The sequence below is a fragment of the Podarcis bocagei genome, assembly GCF_964188305.1.
Source record: "Podarcis bocagei genome assembly, chromosome: 6".
Taxonomy (NCBI): domain Eukaryota; kingdom Metazoa; phylum Chordata; class Lepidosauria; order Squamata; family Lacertidae; genus Podarcis; species Podarcis bocagei.
Genome location: NC_138130.1, coordinates 80,134,032 through 80,152,421, shown reverse-complemented (window position 1 = coordinate 80,152,421; position 18,390 = coordinate 80,134,032). Strand labels below are relative to the sequence as shown.

Genomic DNA, 18,390 nt, shown 5'->3' with positions numbered 1-18,390 from the left:
GTCAAGCTGGCAAAAATTTATCATTTGCCCGATAACAAATGTTGGAAATGCAAAGAGACTGAAGGTACCTTCTACCACCTTTGGTGGACATGCCCGAAGATTAAGGCTTTCTGGGAAATGATTTATAATGAAATGAAAAAGGTACTTAAATGTACTTTTCCTAAAAAACCAGAGGCCTTTCTCTTGGGCATTGTCGGCCAATTGGTGCCAAAGAAGGACAGAGCTTTTTTCATGTACGCTACAACAGCAGCAAGAATACTCATCGCAAAGTATTGGAAGACACAAGATCTACCCACTCTGGAAGAATGGCAGATGAAAGTGATGGACTATATGACATTGGCAGAGATGACAGGCAGAATCCGTGATCAAGGAAAAGAGACAACGGAAGAAGAATGGAGAAAATTCAAAAGATATCTTAAGGACTATTATAAACTTAATGAATGTTAGAGTGTTTTGGTTCTTAGGAACAAAGGGATACAGCGACATAAGGTTAGAATATAGAGATGACTAAGATGATTAAGGTTGGAAAGTAACAATTGGGAGTTGCTATAAAATTATGGACATTGGGATGCAGAAAGGGGGGGTATGGGGAAGTCTTAGAAAAGAGGTTTATGAAAATATGTTATGAAATTATACGTGTATGTTTGTTTTCTTAAGTGTTTGTTTGTTTTTTAAAAATTTCGTAAAACCAATAAAAATTTTATAAAAAAAAAAAAAAAAATAGAAAGGAATGCTGTGATTACCAATAGCCAGCATGGATTTCTGAAAAATAAGTCATGTCAGACTAACCTGATCTCGTTTTTTGACAGAATTACAAGCCTGGTAGATGAAGGGAACGCAGTGGATGTAGCCTACCTTGATTTCAGCAAGGCATTTGACAAGGTGCCCCATGATATTCTTGTAAAGAAGCTGGTAAAATGCGGTCTTGACTATGCTACCACTCAGTGGATTTGTAACTGGCTGACTGACCGAACCCAAAGGGTGCTCATCAATGGTTCCTCTTCATCCTGGAGAAGAGTGACTAGTGGGGTGCCACAGGGTTCTGTCTTGGGCCCAGTCTTATTCAACATCTTTATCAACGACTTGGATGATGGACTCAAGGGCATCCTGATCAAATTTGCAGATGACACCAAACTGGGAGGGGTGGCTAACACCCCAGAGGACAGGATCACACTTCAAAACGACCTTGACAGATTAGAGAACTGGGCCAAAACAAACAAGATGAATTTTAACAAGGAGAAATGTAAAGTATTGCACTTGGGCAAAAAAAAAATAAAAAACGAGAGGCACAAATACAAGATGGGTGACACCTGGCTTGAGAGCAGTACATGTGAAAAGGATCTAGGAGTCTTGGTTGACCACAAACTTGACATGAGCCAACAGTGTGACGTGGCAGCTAAAAAAGCCAATGCAATTCTGGGCTGCATCAATAGGAGTATAGCATCTAGATCAAGGGAAGTAATAGTGCCACTGTATTCTGCTCTGGTCGGACCTCACCTGGAGTACTGTGTCCAGTTCTGGGCACCACAATTCAAGAAGGACACTGACAAACTGGAACGTGTCCAGAGGAGGGCAATCAAAATGGTCAAAGGCCTGGAAACGATGCCTTATGAGGAACGGCTAAGGGAGCTGGGCATGTTTAGCCTGGAGAAGAGGGGGTTAAGGGGTGAGATGATAGCCATGTTCAAATATATAAAAGGATGTCACATAGAGGAGCGGACACGGAGCAATGGATCCAAACTACAAGAAAGAAGATTCCACCTAAACATTAGGAAGAACTTCCTGACAGTAAGAGCTGTTCGACAGTGGAATTTGCTGCCAAGGAGTGTGGTGGAGTCTCCTTCTTTGGAGGTCTTTAAGCAGAGGCTCGACAATCATATGTCAGGAGTGCTCTGATGGTGTTTCCTGCTTGGCAGGGGGTTGGACTCGATGGCCCTTGTGGTCTCTTCCAACTCTATGATTCTATGGTACCTCAGGTTAAGAACAGTTTCAGGTTAAGAACGGACCTTCGGAATGAATTAAGTTCTCAACCCGATTTACCACCGTAATATGTTAAGATAATATGCTCATGCCCCCTTTTTTGGCATAAGAAAACGCTATTTCCCAAAGAAGGAAAAAAAATAGGATTGCACAAAACCAACTAACCAACCAAACATGCTAAAAAACCCCGGTCATGTGGACCTTTTCAAAATAAGTATTGGGAAAGGAACATAATGACTCCAGTGAATCTGTCCAGAACTATGGGGCCATGAAATAGAATATGGCTGGCAGAACACGCTGAAGATGTGAGGAATTCTGTCTGCAGCCGAGTGTGTATCTAAGGATTAATGAGCAACTTGGAGGAGCTGACAGCCTGAGGTACAGCCTCAGGCCATTAACCATCTACAACAAATGGCTGTTGCGCCCCAGGAAATGATCTGTGGGAAGGTTATTAAATCTATTATAAGAGGAGTAGAGGAAGTGGACATGGGAGAATGTATAGGCAAACTGCATGGCGGTTTCTTCTGGTAAGTACAAGGAACTTATTTCTAGATTAATGCGGTCCATATTGTTCAACAGGATTCCTGGAATAATTTCTCAAAACAAGATGTTGAAATTTCTCATACATGGTATCTGAAGTTAAGGGTTTGGCATCAATCCAAGAAAAACACATTCCTCTTCTTCAGCGCATTGTTATAATGTACAGCTCCTAAAGTGTATACATAATATGACCTCAAGTGAATTAAAATTGCCATTGATGGCAATGGAGAGACTCTGTTTCTTATGCTCGGTAGTTTTAACATTGCAAACTTGGGTACATCCAGTTGAAAACAAACATCAAAATACACACCAGTATAGAGACAAAAATGTAGGCACAAAATGACATTTCGGAGTGAAAACATATACTAAGGTCATCTGCTATGGGGATTACTGTATTTTTCAGTGTATAAGACGCTCCCATGTATAAGACGCCCCCTATTTTTTTCAACCCAAAATTAAGAAATTAAGTTGTTTAGCTTTTGGGGGGAGGCCACTTCTGCCAATTGCTCACCTGCCTGCCCGCCACTGCTAATCGCTTGCCACAGCCACTGCCAATCGCACACCTCGCCGCCGCCACCAACAGCCCGCCCACCCACTTGCCAAAGCCACCAATTGCCTGCCCACCTCACCACAGCTGCCAATCACCCGCCCAATCATCGCTGCCAATCTCCTGCTTGCTGCTGCTGTTAATCGCACGTCCCCCCTCTGCATTCACTATCCGTGTATAAGACGACACCCAATTTTTGCCTATTTTTTTTTTAGCAAAAAGCATCGTCTTACACACGGAAAAATATGGCAGTTGACAGTAAGGACAATTTCTCAATGAAGACAAAGGTCTTCATTTATGCATCCCCAACGTGTTAAAAAATTATAGCTACCACTTAAGAAGACCAAAGATACTACTAACCCAGGTGTGGTAATGCACTGAGGTTGACTAATGAAGCAAACCTTAGAAGACCGCATTGCATCTTCAAAGATGAAGTTCTCCCCGATTTCCTTGTCTTCCCAAGAGGACACTGCAGGAGGAGTGGTTGCAGCATCATATGGGTGAATAATGGCATCTAATGCATCTAAGGCTGGCCAACATGGTGCAATCTGATATGGACTACAATTCCATCAACCCTTCTTACCATGGTCATATTGGTTATGATGTTCAACAACATCTGGAGGGCTTCAAACACATGAAGGCAAAAACGCCGGCTTTCCTTGCTGCCAAAGTTAAATGAAGATGAAAGCTAGTGTCAAAAGGAGGCTGATATAAGTCAGATTAACCATGGACTAAAAAAGAGATCTGGCTGTGTGAATGAGCAAATGACAGCTTTGCTGCCTGTTGAAATTGCCACTTGGTCAGAGCTGTGAATTGGTATTAAATTGGGTGCCTCCATCTTGAAGCTGGGAAGCCAGTAAACTAAACCTACTTCTATTTGTGTTTGGCACAAAATTTGTTTTTAAATACCGCTTTTGCCTACATCACAAGGAAATAACTGCTGCTGGAATGAAGGTGTATACTTTTTCCAAGGCATGTACCTTCTGATTTCTTTTTCTGTGGGTTTGATAAAGTTATCTTCTCTCCCCTCCCATGAATCCACCACCAATTCTATAAAAATCTGCTTAACAACCACTATATTTACTACCCCTATGGAAATTGCTGCACTTTGTATGACTAGCATTCCCTGTAGCACTGCTTGCTTACTTGCTGGAGGGTAACATTTTCTGCAGAGTTAGGATTTGCTAAGCCTCACTGTATGCAATTGACAGGAATATGCAACCTACTGCGAGATGTAATATAAACATCACAGAGTAGTTCTAGAGTAGAAATGATACAATAAGTACACCTACCGTATATAAGAACACTGGACAGACAAGGCTGCTTAAAAAATATCTATCCTGCTTAAATGACTCAGAGTTGCCTTGGTTGAATTACAGATGGGGGTCTGACTGCCACCTTTGCTTACAGCCCCCGGAGCTACTGTTTTTATCAGGCTGCTGTCGTGTCTTGAGTCAGAGGCTGAAGATCCAGTTCAGGGGTCTGAACCTTCTGTTGGACAGCAGTAGTCCACTGAGGCTGACAGTCAGCAGGGCCTGTATGGCCTCCCCAGTACCTCCCTGGTTCAGGAAGCAGACCAAGGAGGAGGCTATGGAATAGCTCAGTCGGTACAGGATGAGACTTACTCTCAATCATCTGGTTGGCCACTGTGAGAACAGTATGTGGGGCTACATGGACCATTGGCCAGTATACCTGAAGGAGTGTCTTTACCCCCATTGTTCAGCCTAGACACTGAGGTCCAGTGCTGAGGGCCTTCTGGTGGTTCCCTCACTGCAAGAAGCAAAGCTACAAGGAACCAGGCATAGGGCCTTCTCAGTAGTGGCACCCACCCTGTGGAACACCCTCCCATCAGGTCAAGGAAATAAGCAACTATCTGACTTTTAGAAGACATCTGAAGTTGGCCCTGTTTAGGGAAGTTTTTAATGTGTGACATTTTAATATATTTTTAATCTTTGTTGGAAGTGGGTGGGGTACAAATAATAAATTATTGTAATTATAATAATAATAATAATAATAATAATAATTAGCCTGATCTAGCAGGCTCTACTTATACTCTTAGTCTGGTGGGGAGGGGGAGGTTTAACAAGGCCCAATCTGGTCCCAAACTTTATTAGAACAAATTGCTCATTTGGAGCTATGTATTGTCCTGCAACTCCTGGCCCTCCTTGCTGCTGGGGGTGGGCGGTCTTGTGGATTCCACTGAAGTCTCCCTACCTTTCTCTGCACAGTCTAGGTGCTTCAACACAGATAACTGAACAGAGAAGGGAGCAACAACACAGACCAGTCTAAAAACACAAGGCAGAGGTGGTCCTCTTAGGCATGAAATACTGCCCTCCCCTCCATGAGTTACTGAAACTAATAATGCTGCCCGTTTATCTGCTAATTATTAAGCCCCATGAGTAACTTTTCTTTAGAGAACTTCAGAAGGTTGTTGGAATGAAGCTTCCTTTAAAGGCCAGGAAGGTGTCTGAATTGAAGTTTGCTTCAATAAATCCCAGAAAGGACTTGCCTTAAATGAAAGGGAAGGGCAATGTTGTGCATATCTTCCTTGCTAGGAAACCAGTTGTTGATTTGTTTTCATCAGAATTGTGTGCCGCATGATTTAAATCTACAATCTCTAAGTTAGCATGATAAACAAACAGTTCGCTAAAACCACAGGCTCCGTAATGGTGTCTTTGTCTCTACTTGCCATCCCCCTGAGTTGCTTTTTTAGACAACCTTTCCCCACTAATGCCATCCACAAAAACAAAGCACCAAATACCAAACATTCCACATGGGGGATACACAAGTCCAAGCCCAAGGCATACAATGGAATGAATGTGGGTTTTGTCCCCTGACGACAATTCTTGTAATTCAGCTAAATGTTCTTAAGAAAACACTTATATTTAATTTCCAAGAAATGTCCGCGTGTGTGCATTCTGGGTATTATGTCCCTCTGCGTAAAACAAACTTTCATTTAATATATGCATTTTTAATGACCATTTGCCCACCCTTTCACTCTTCCTGCCTGTGTCCTTCCTGTCTTACTTCCTCTTTCATATGCTACCCTCTTCCTCTTCCTTGAATTAGCATTTATTTCTCCTCTTCCTCACATTATCCTCACAACAGCTCTACAAGGCAGGTTAGGCTGAGAGACTGAGTGTTGTGTCTGAGTGGAGAGTTGAACCCTGGTCTCCCAAGTCCTAGTCTAGCTCTCTAACCACTACACCACTCTGGTACTCCTTGACATCAATAACGTGGTGCTATCTTGGTACCTGCTCTGAAAAGCTGGGAGAGGCATTCCAGATTGTTGAAAATGCTGCCTGTTCTTTCCCTCTGCCTCTCTCTGCCTTGAAAAAAATGCCTAGGCAGATTGTTCCTTCTTGACTGTTTGCTAGGGGACTACTACTACTCAGATGAGCAGGGAAGGGTGCCGTGAATGACTGGTGTCTCGTGGCATAAAACATCTGATGGATTTGCTAATCACTGCATTAGTTCTAAAATTTCAAATGTTTGGAATGTTTCATATTTCTAAGGATTATTCTGACATCATTCAGAATATGCAAAGAGGTTGAAGTTACAGAGTCACGAGAAATTGAAAACCAAAGTACGAGACTGGCTCCATTATTATCAAATAATGGAGGTTTATAAACAAGACAGGAAAATTGGCTTCCAGGTGGAGAAATCAAAATTAGAAACTGAACTGTTAGAACCCAATACTAAGAATTTGTCAAGAATGTATAACTTGTTGCTGAAATGGAATACACAAGATGAAACAGTTAAATCAGCTATGATTAAATGGGCACAGGACATTGGTCATAACATTATGTTTGCTGACTGGGAATGGTTGTGGAACACCGGTATAAAATTTACGGCATGTAATGCCCTAAAGGAAAATATTATGAAAATGATCTATAGGTGGTACATGACCCCAGTCAAGCTAGCAAAAATTTACCATTTGCCTGACAATAAGTGTTGGAAATGTAAAGAAACTGAAGGTACTTTCTATCACCTTTGGTGGACGTGCCCGAAGATTAAGGCTTTCTGGGAAATGATATATAATGAAATGAAAAAGGTGCTTAAATGTACCTTCCCTAAGAAACCAGAGGCCTTTCTCTTGAGCATTGTCGGCCAATTGGTGTCAAAGAAAGACAGAACTTTTTTTATGTATGCTACCACAGCAGCAAGGATACTTATCGCAAAGTATTGGAAGACGCAGGACCTACCCACTCTGGAAGAATGGCAGATGAAGGTGATGGACTATATGGAATTGGCAGAATCCGTGATCAGGGGAAAGAGACGGCGGAAGAAGATTGGAAGAAATTTAAAATCTATCTTAAGAAATACTACAAAATTGATGAATGCTAAAATGTTGAGGTTTTTTAGAAAGAAAAGGAGATTACAGCGATAAAAGATTAAGTCAAAGAAAAGAATAATGAAGGAATATATTTGATAAGATTAAATTTAGGATTTGCTGAAATAATTTTGAAATTTGGGATGTAGAATGGGGAGGTTTGGGGGAGTCCGAGAAGTGAGGTTTATGAAAAAAAAGGATATGAGATTATACATGTTTGTTTGTCTTTTTATTTGTTTGTATTGTTTATAAAAAACTTGTAAAACTAATAAAAATTTTTATTTTAAAAAAACAGAATATGCAAAGAGAGCGGCCCAAACTCGTCTGCATGGATGCCATCCCTCTAACCCAAATCTCGGATGTGATGAATGAGTCAGGAATTCTGCAGGTTAAAAAGTACATTACTGTGTTAAATGTATTTAGCTGTTTTGCAAAGTGCTTATTGGATTGCACAGGACTTGAGTGGCGTAGCGAAGCAGTTGACTTTGATCTTGCAAACATAGCTCTTGCATTGATAGATCAAAGCAAATCGTTTCTCTGCCCTTGCCAGCTTTGGATCACATGAATTGTCAACAATATTGTTTGGGAAACCAAATGAAGGTGGAACTGAGAAGAACAAAGGCAACTGGACATTAGAATTCAAAGCAAGAGGAAGGGGTATCAGTCCCCAAATCTACAGTCTTTCTCACCTGAAGTGGGAGAGTCAGCTGGTCTGTAATCTATACTGAGGAGTGGGCAACCGACAGCCCATCAGACAGCAGGGAGGGGAAAGTGAAAAAGGCATGCATACATTGGGTATACTAGCTAGGAAAGGTGGGAGAGAGGCAAGACGAGGAGCAACATAAAGGACTTGTGTAAAGCCAAGAAGACATTCAGAAACTCACTTGAAAAAAGATTCACTCTGCATGGCAAGGACTGCATCTACACACCTCCTCAGTGTATGTATAAAATAGCGTGTGAGAGGCCCGCACCCAAAGAATTGGCACAATTCTCACTCTCAGACTAATTCCAGGTCTCATTGCTTTCAGTGGGACTTAAGAGATGACTAACTTTATCTTGACTGGGACCAACAATGATGGGATATGTCTGCATTGTGGAACAGTCCACTTGAAATAACTTGAACACAAGGAGAAGCAGCTTAGGGCTAGACCTATAGGCTTAAGCTTAAAGGCAGCAAGCCCGAACAGTTAGTAGGAAGTATACTTACTGAACATAGGGAAACTTGTTTCTGAGAGAACATGCCTAGAATTTTGCAGTGCGGGCAGCTGAAATGAGTGCCACAAAAACATCTTGTGTGCAAGTAATACGTAAGACCTCAGTCTTAGCCTGTGATCTTCAAACACTGAGCAATCTCAAATTACTCTGATATAAATGGTTAATAGGTTTAGCTATAGTGAGGAGGGGACTTGCTCCAGATTTTATAGTCAGACTTACTGAGCTCATCCATATCATTATGAACCCAAAAAATTTATGGTTCTGTAGGGCAGTGTTGCCAGGAAGCTTAAAGAAGTACAATGAGCGGCTGTTGGCTGAGTCAACTAAAAGGGTGGTGGGGTTGCCAAGATATTTCCACAAAATACTGATCTGGTCTTTTATAGAAATTTGTAAACCATTTAAAAGGTAGTGGACTGACTTCACTATTCTTCATCCAAGAAGCAACTAGGATGAAGGCTATAGAAGGCTATGTTCCAAACAAGTGTTCTCCATACCAGACATAAAAAACTGCTTCCCTTTCCCTTTCCCACAAGAGCTAGTTATAACATGAGAGCCTACTCATGAAAACATCTGTTTGTCAAAATGAATAATTCATGCAATTTGCTTATAGAACTGCATACTGTATATTCAGAGACCCAGATTGAGCTAAAGAGATCATCTGTTGTGTTGCTGCCTATCTGGACAATACAATTTCAAGTGTATACATCTTTGAGCATCACTCAGGGGAAGATGGGGATGAGCCACAACTCTGAGAGAGAGAGAGCAGATGCCTGGTATGTAGAAGGTCCAAGTCATAGAGCTGGGGAGAAGATCTCTGCCTGAGAACATCTGACAGCTGCCACCAATCAGAGTTAGCAATGTTAGATCAGGAGTAGAGGACCATCAGACCACCAGCTGTTGCTGGACTATGACTCCCTAGCAAACATGGCCCAGGTCCAGGCATGACGGAAGTTGTACCTGAATGTCTGGACTCTGAGGGCCTCCAGACTTCCAGAAAGCTATTCCAGGTCCTTAAGATTCCCTTAAATGAATGACAGCAGCCTATTAAGCCCTTATAGAATAAATCTGGACGTGGAAACTAGCCACTTCATATCATTATACTGAGGTGCTTGGCTATACATACACTATATATTGTTATAAAGAAATTAGAATAAGAAGACAGGGACACACAAAGGGGCAGAGATAGCTGAACTGAGAGTTGAAGTGGGGAGAGACACCTTTAGGGGTGCCAAGCAGCTTCTCGGGGGGGGGGGTGTCTTCAGCAAAGCAATTGCTGCCTATAAAATGCTTAAGGTATACGTATCCATCTACACTCATGACGTAATACATCCAAATATTGAAAATCACTGTAAGTCTCCGGGCTTCTCTCCTTCAAAAGGAAGTCAGACTCAGGTAAGCACTGACACTGAAACTTCTCGCTGCTTGGGGTTAATGGGGAGGATGTAGCAATGTGATCCACTGCGTGTTTTTTCACTACTTGTCAGCTTATTTCAACTACTAAAGATTGCTATATCAACTTTACTTGACATTTCATAGGGTCAACAGGGACGATCTCGTTTATGGAATTAAATTTACAAGTTTGTTGTTTAGTCGTTTAGTTGTGTCCGACTCTTCGTAACCCCATGGGCCAGAGCATGCCAGGCACTCCTGTCTTCCATTGCCTCCCACAGTTTGGTCAAACTCATGCTGGTAGCTTCGAGAACACTGTCCAACCATCTCGCCCTCTGTCGTCCCCTTCTCCTTGTGCCCTCCATCTTTCCCAACATCAGGGTCTTTTCCAGGGAGTCTTCTCTTCTCATGAGGTGGCCAAAGTATTGGAGCCTCAGCTTCATGATCTGTCCTTCCAGTGAGCACTCAGGGCTGATTTCCTTCAGAATGGATAGGTTTGATCTTCTTGCAGTCCATGGGACTCTCAAGAGTCTCCTCCAGCACCATAATTCAAAAGCATCAATTGTTCGGTGATCAGCCTTCTTTATAAGTTAATGTAAAAAATAAAAGTCCAGCGGAAAAAATGTATAGCCCTAAGATACGTAGTGCCAAACTTTATGAGATGTCTTTGCCAGAGTTTTGTCTTTCACACCGGAAATGATTAAATGGAAGATTGCATATGACTAAAAAGTTTACATTGCAGTTACAGCTTACAATATTTTAAAATAACATTCCAGCCTTTGCTTGATAATTGTTCACCTGATAAGAAAGGCTAGAAGGACACGAAGCCGGTGCACTTCTGCTTAGCAACCTAGGATTAAAATAAAATAGTTGTGGGCTAATTCTACTTGAGATAGCTGCAGCTTCTTTTCCAGAGCAGCAGAAATATGTGAAAGGCGAACAAAGTATTATAGTTAGGAGAACCTTCTTGAAGAAACAAACAGATGGGGTTTGTATGTGGTGAGATTCTCTTTCCCGTCTGAAAGCCTCAATGACAACAATCTAGGATAGAGCAAAGCAATGTTCCATTATTCCTCTTTCCCTTGCATTTCTGCCTTGCTAACTTATCTGTGCAAAATGCCCTTTGTCGCTTCTCTTGTTAGTGGCTTTCCCATGAAGTGACTTCCAGTCAAAAATGGAAAATAAATCAATCCGACCTTTTGTCTTGGAAAGGGGGCTCTGAATACAGAAACAGCCCATCTAATTAGCAAACACATATGCATGTACCACACAGAGCCCATTCATTCACCACCCTGCAATCTGATGCCAATGACGTCAAAGTCAAGATTGGAGGAAATAGGTGGTGTACAGCAAATATCAGTTTCAACGTATGACACGGATAGCCAAGTGAGGGGGCTAGGAGAAGGGAACAAATGATTTCGAGGCATGCACAGTATCAAAAGCATGCTGACAGGAAGATAGAGAAATTGGCATTATCAGCCTGCTTTCTTGGGCTTGCAATGTAGCTAGGCTGTCCTTTTTCTCAATTAGGACTGAAGGCGAAAAGCAACAAAACACATCATTTCCTAAGAAACAACAAAGGTAGATAGACCTCAAGATAGTCACAAGATAAGATTTTTGTGGCCAATGTTTGTACGCCACTTCCCAAATCAGAAGTGGGCATGCCCTGCACACAGAGTATTGTGTGTAGTCAGCCTTAGACTCCTCTTGAGTAAAACTAATGTGTCAAAAGCCTAAAGCCCCTGCCAAACCATTAAAAACAACAACACCACACATATAAAACTCTAGTAATTTTAAGGACTGCATGTAGCACACGGCCAAACTATCATGGGATTTAGATGTGTGGCAACCACATTATGATGCAACCTCTTTACTAAATCCTGGCAAAATGAATGGAAATGTCTTGGCGGGCAAAGGACAAGTGCTAAGACACAATGAACACAAACTGCACGAACGCACCATTGTTTCTGTTCCCCACCAATCGTGACAATAAAATCAGCAGCAATTCTAGGGAAACCCTTTAAGTGAAAAAGATGGGAACCCCTATCCTTGGCTCAGCTGAAAAAGAGAAGGGTTTTATGTTTAAGAAGCGATCAGATAGATCTATGTGACTGTCAAAAACTAAACACAAATGTGCCAAAAGCTTTAAAAAAGAAGTGCATCAGGGACACTGGACAGGATGCAACCCACTCTGCTCCTACTATTATTGTTTGATAGTTAAATAGTACCAAGAGGGTGATACGCCCCCTCCACCCCATTCATCCCTGTTCGCAACAACAGGGCACCCTCCCCCCTAAGCAAATGACATCAATCAGCGGGGAGTTCTGTAAAATGCATAAAACAGTCATCTTCCAAACTCTACCAGAAGATAAATGATTCCAGACATTGGATTGCAGCCATTTTCCCACACATGCTACAATGTTTTGTCATCCATATTGGGCCATAACATTGAGAGAGTGTGTGTGTGTTGTTGTTTTTATAAAAAAGGAGAGTTTACAGCTAAAGCTTACACTTCTGGCCGAGAGCAGATAGTGCATGAAACCTACCGCAACAAAAGTGTCGTTGCTGTGCAAAACTGTAGCAGGATTGTTTGGTGCCAAATAAAACCAATTTCTAAGGTCTTCCATAAGGTAATTGCAAGCACCTTCTGCTTCTTATTATCACCCTCATCTCAAGCCATTAGAAATTAGGTGGCTGGCACCCACCAAGACCCCTGAATAAATTGGTACACAGTTCTTGCAATTGGCATGTCATAGTTTCACTTATGAAAATATAAAAACAATCACCTTGAAAACCTTGTTGAAATGCAAAATAAAATATTTTAAATAAGTAAAATATAGAAAAGCTTTTCGAAGACTGGATGCACATAAACTTTGAAGATACTTTTGGACCACATACATTTATTCTTTTCAAAACTCACTAGAGACATTCTTCTTAATGGCCATATTATCAATAATCTCAGAAAGGATAGGATTTATTTTGATATACTGTTTGTAGTTTCTTCTTGCTTATCTCAGGATAAATATGGGATAAGCATACAATTTTTCTCAACCCCCCAAAGACAGATTATATGCTCCCCTTTCATTACTTATATACCAGGCGTGCTCCTAATCAGTACTGCCAGTATGACTGATTCTAAAATAAGTCTTTAACACAGAGAAGGTGCCTCTCAAACAAGATCATCAAAACCGCTCTACAACACGCACTATGAGCAATTCAAAAGCTTGTTTGCAAATTGTTTTAAATAAGCAACTTCACGATAAACTTGGTCGCATGTCTAACGTATATTTAAAACCTTTAAAGTATAGAGGAAGTACAGAGTAGATAAGCTCGTTTCCCCCCCTTTCCAAACTGAAGAGCACTTCAAATGGCATTAGTTATCGTACTAATAAACACATAATTACTGGAGGATGAAAACTTACTTTGTGTACAAATATCCCAAGGCTCCGCTGTTCCGTTAAACACAATCCCTTCTCGATTTCATTTTCTGCTTATTGAGAAGAACTGTTCGGAATCTGACAGATGGTTTCACTCTGCCACTGAGCATTTCCTCCTGGTTATCTCTGCCAGTTACTATTTCCACGAGGCTGTCTGCAGGGCTGTGTGTGCTCTCTACATCATTTCTGGTCTGATCAATGCCCTGCCTGGCTTTAGGTTGGTTTCTAGTCCCGCCTCCTCCTGTTCCTGAAGAAATGAAAACTCACAGCTGGATCTTCTGTAAAACATTTCTCTTACCACTGGCTGGTCAGGGTAAATCATGCAATTATACCATGAAGAGACCTGCACCTCCACTTGCAACTTGGAAAACAATTACTCATCTTAATGAGGTGCACATGAAAGTCAACCGCACAGTCAAATCAATAATACGGAGAACTCATGACAAGAGAGCTGTGACCTTCAAGCCCGAAGAGCTATGTCAATGTAATACAATACTTCCCTATCCTAATGCCAGTGTGAGGCAAAACACACTGCACAGTTCATACTAAGCGGTCCTTTAAAAAATGCATACCACCAGCGGTCTAGGTCACTATGCAAATCACACTCAGCTCTACCTCTCACTTCTGTCTTCTAATCCCGGTGAAGCTGGGGAAGTCCTAAACTGGTTGCATTTTGGCACTGGTTGATGTCATGACGGTGAACAAGCTGAAGCTTAATTCACACAGGATGGGGTTATTATTCTGGTGAATGCAACCTGAATTCCTCTGGGCAGCTGGTTATCAGTTTCGAAATGCTCTTGCGATCTGGCCCTGCAAGGTGGCAGTGGTTGCTAGGAGTGCTTTTCACCCTCTTTGTCTAATATGCCAATGACACCTTTTAAAAATAGAAATCGGTCTTTGTCTCAGTCATTAAGCCACTGCTAGATTCGACACATGTGATGTGTGAGAGTGCCCTTGAAGACGCTCTGGAAACTTCAATTGGTTCAAAACACAGTTGCCAGAGTTCTGACCAGAGCCATTTGATCATATCACAATACAGCAATCTTATACAGCTTCCCTGGTTTTCCATATTGTTTTTGGACTTAATTGAAGGTACAGTGATACCTCTGGTTAAGAACTTAATTCGTTCCAGAGGTCCATTCTTAACCTGAGGTACCACTTTAGCTAATGGGGCCTCCCGCTGCTGCCGCCGCTGCAAGATTTTTGTTCTCATCCTGAAGCAAAGTTCTTAACCCGAGGTACTATTTCTGGGTTAGCAGAGTCTGTAACCTGAAGCGCTTGTAACCTGAGGTACCACTGTACTGGTTTCGACCTTTAAAGCATCAAATGGTCTAGGACTAAAACATCTTGAGAAATGCTTGGCAACTTTGCTCATCTTTGGAGACACTGCTTCAGTTTCTCCTGCTGCTAAAACATGGTGGACGAGCATTTGAGACATGGCCTTTTCAGCTGTGGTGCCAAAGATCTGGAACAGCCATTCAAGGGAGGTCCACCAGGCTCTAGTGCAGGCATCCCCAACCTGCGGCCCTCCAGATGTTTTGGCCTACAACTCCCATGATCCCTAGCTAACAGGACCAGTGGTCAGGGATGATGGGAATTGTAGTCCAAAACATCTGGAGGGCCGAAGGTTGGGGATGCCTGCTCTAGTGCTACTTGCTTTTAGGGACAGTGAAGATAGTTTATTCCAGTAGGATATTGTAGGATAAAAACTTTAAGCTACCACTCCTATTTAGAGTTTTAAAAGTCAATTTTAGTTTGCTCTGTAGTTTTACATATTTTTTTGTATTTTTGGTTTTTTTTATTGTAAACTACCCTGAATGTTTGTGGAAAGGTGCTATAGCTGAAAATAAATTATATTAAATAGTAAGAGTAATTGCTGCTAATTTGAACCCACATTTACTCTGTCTGACAGCACTTGAGTTGGAAGATCACTTCCTTTGTTACGATCACAGTTGTACAAAGTCTGTAGGAGTCACAGGAAATAGCTGAGTAAGCTGTCTCACGATGTTTATTTTCCAAAACTGCTCTGCAAACCATCCTGATGAGCTGCTCATCCATGAAATATGTGGAAGTAGGGACAACACTGATCCATCTAGCCCAGTCTTCCAAGGATCAAGACCTGGCCCCCTAAGACCTGCTACCCAAAATCCTTATCATTGCATTCTAGTGCTTAAATTGAGAGGGACTAGAGAGGTCACTTACACATCACCAAAAAAGAAAGGAAGAGGGCAAAGAGAACAAATTTTCATAACATGTGCATACACTAGTTGAGGGTTTCCCAGACTTGGGTCTCCAGCTGTTTTTTGGACTACAAATCCCACCATCCCTAGCCAGCAGGACCAGTGGTCAGGGATGATGGGAATGGTAGTCCAAAAACAGCTGGAGACCCAAGTCTGGGAAACCTTGCTCTAGTTTATATGTATAGATGAAACTTTAGAAATAATTACAATAATTTAAATTGAAATGTTATATATACCGTAGATATAGACATTATCATAGTGGGTAAGACTGTGCCCAGGTGACCTTTGTAACTGCTTGATGTCCTCTAGAGGTCTTAACTATTGATGGACACCCTCAAGGCCCTTGCCTCAACTGGAATTTAACCACATGGACTTTCAAATGTGGGACTGTCCTCAAATAGCCTTTCAATAAGGCTGACATGGGTAAAGTAGGGCACATGACTACGATTGGACCTTATACATGCAAGACAGTTTGGTAACCCTGAACTATGATCTCTCCTGTGAAGAATCAGACACAAGCATGTAGCATGTTGGAGGTGTATGCTGCAGTTGTGAGGCACAGCACATGCTTTGCATCCAGTCCTGAGTTCAGTCCCTCGAACCTCCAGTTATAAGGTCTCACCAGCACGGCTAGGAAAACGGCAGCACCCTGTAAGGCAGTTCGTATGCCAAACACATATTTTCAGACTTGGACAATTCTCTCTTTACAAACAAGCATGCCCATTTTCTGGATGCCTTCTCACATGTGTTTTAACCGTACGCAATACAGAAGAGTAACATGGAAAACAGCCATAAGCAATGATGTAAGGTGCAGCCCAGTGTTTTATTCAGCAAGATAACTTGTTGCAGAACAACTTTATTTTAATACAACATTGAACCCGTGACTGGCCTTGTGACAATTATTAACGGGCAACAAGCCAGATACTGAAAAAGCCTGAATTGTGATCCAGGGCAGCCTTCATCAATTTGCTACCCTCCATATGCCAAAAGAATCTGTAGTCACCGAACATCAGGAGGACATCAGGTTATTTAAGGCTGGTCCTGGATACATCTTTATGGGCAAATGGAATTATTTTTTTAAGCCAAGCGTATGGACTTAAAATGTGATTCATTGCTGCTAAGTCTGGATTAGGCAGGGATGGGAGTTTCCAGAGAGAGTTTTGCTTGGTTCTCAGATGCTGCTTGAATTATTAATGATTTATTAATTACTTTTAGGATACAAAGTGCTTTATAAACACAGGATTGTGATACTTCAAACTGCACAGATTTCTTATTATTTACACTTATTGGTTGCTTTTTCATTTACAAAAAGTAAACTCAAAATGACTTACAATACATAAATTTAAACTAACATAAAACAAAAATAGAATAAAAGCCCCCCCCCAATCACATACATAAAATGTTATCTAACATATCCCACCCACTAAAGAAGGCCATGATATCTAAAACTTTCTAAGCTAAAGGTGAAAAGCCTGGCTGAAATGAAACTTTCCCCCCTGGCACCTTAAAGTAGCTTCCTTGGGGAGAACATTCTGTAAGAGGTGAGCCATCACTGAAAAGGCCTGTTAATGGGTTGCACATTTAGATTGCGAACTTCAGCTGGTGTAATCAGTCAGAAGGAATTGTTACAGCATAGAGCTCTACTACTAGCTTGCTATCCGCCAAATCACTTATTCTTCAGCTTGCAAAACATCTTATTTACATGGTGGGAAACTCAGCTATTTTCCAAACTGTGTAGCAGTTGCTACCTCATGAAATATAAAATTCCAGAACCTGCATGGGAAATGAACGTGAAATCTTCCCTGACTGATAATCTTAATACATGGTAACTTGGTAAAATTTGGAGAGGATATTTTGCTACAGAGGCTATTTCAAGACAAACACTTCTCCCTGTGAATATGAGGTGGTCATTATTCCTCCATGTGCAGCAGACTGATGGGTGTGTGGAACTGCATGTCACTGACTCTGGCTTCAGTAAAGACAGACAAACTTTGTTTCACTTATCCTCGTGGTATTAATACATAGCTAAATATTCCCACTAGTTTGAAAGAGGCCAATGGCAAACATGTCCTATATGTTCACCCTCAAGAATAAACGCCAGGCTTTGTTAGAACTGTGTCTTTGATTTAGCCTCCTTCTTATGCCAAACCTTGTGCTGAAGTGGAAAAAGTTCAACTTCTTTGCAAGGCAGAACTAAGTGGAGTTGTTAAAGATCCCACACCCATTCTTGCTTCTCTTAATGTGATTTAGCAGCGAAAAACAGAGGGAAGCATGAGCCACGGAACCATACAAGCAAGTAAAATAACCCAAATACCCTTCTTGCCTTCCAGGAGGCCCTGTAGAAAACAATGCCCATTATACAAGTTTTATGTTATCGAGAGCAGTGCGATTCTGAGAAATTAACACTCCATCCAGTGCAAGTCACGGTTCTCCTGCTGAGGCCCATGTCCAAGAACTTCATGCTTCAGGTTTTAAGTGCAGTGGCTGTAACAGTTCTTCCAAGGGGATGCGATGCCTTATTCACAGCAAAGAACTGGCTGATGGAAAAATAACCACACGGTTCCTATGAAGGCGAAACAATTCCAGGCCTATTCCCAGATCTAGAAGCACAGCAAAAATGCTTCCCCAGTTCTGTTTGTGCTAAGATGCTGAAGGCAGAAGGACTGCTGAAGACTTTGGGTGGTATTCAACTAAATAGAATCTCAGAAT

General features: G+C 41.6%; 1 protein-coding gene across 4 annotated transcripts in view; it reads right to left on the bottom strand.

The window, feature by feature from the left end:
* Positions 1-18,390, bottom strand: part of STARD13 (StAR related lipid transfer domain containing 13) — a 234,524-nt gene that overhangs the window by 65,800 nt on the left and 150,334 nt on the right. The window contains exon 1 of one of the 4 annotated variants that reach the window (XM_081197881.1): positions 13,427-13,819. The exons of the other annotated variants lie outside the window; for them this stretch is intronic. The gene's annotated coding sequence lies outside the window, so the exon portion shown is untranslated. Of the gene's footprint in view, positions 1-13,426; positions 13,820-18,390 lie in introns of those variants that run through there. 4 annotated transcript variants of the gene reach the window in all.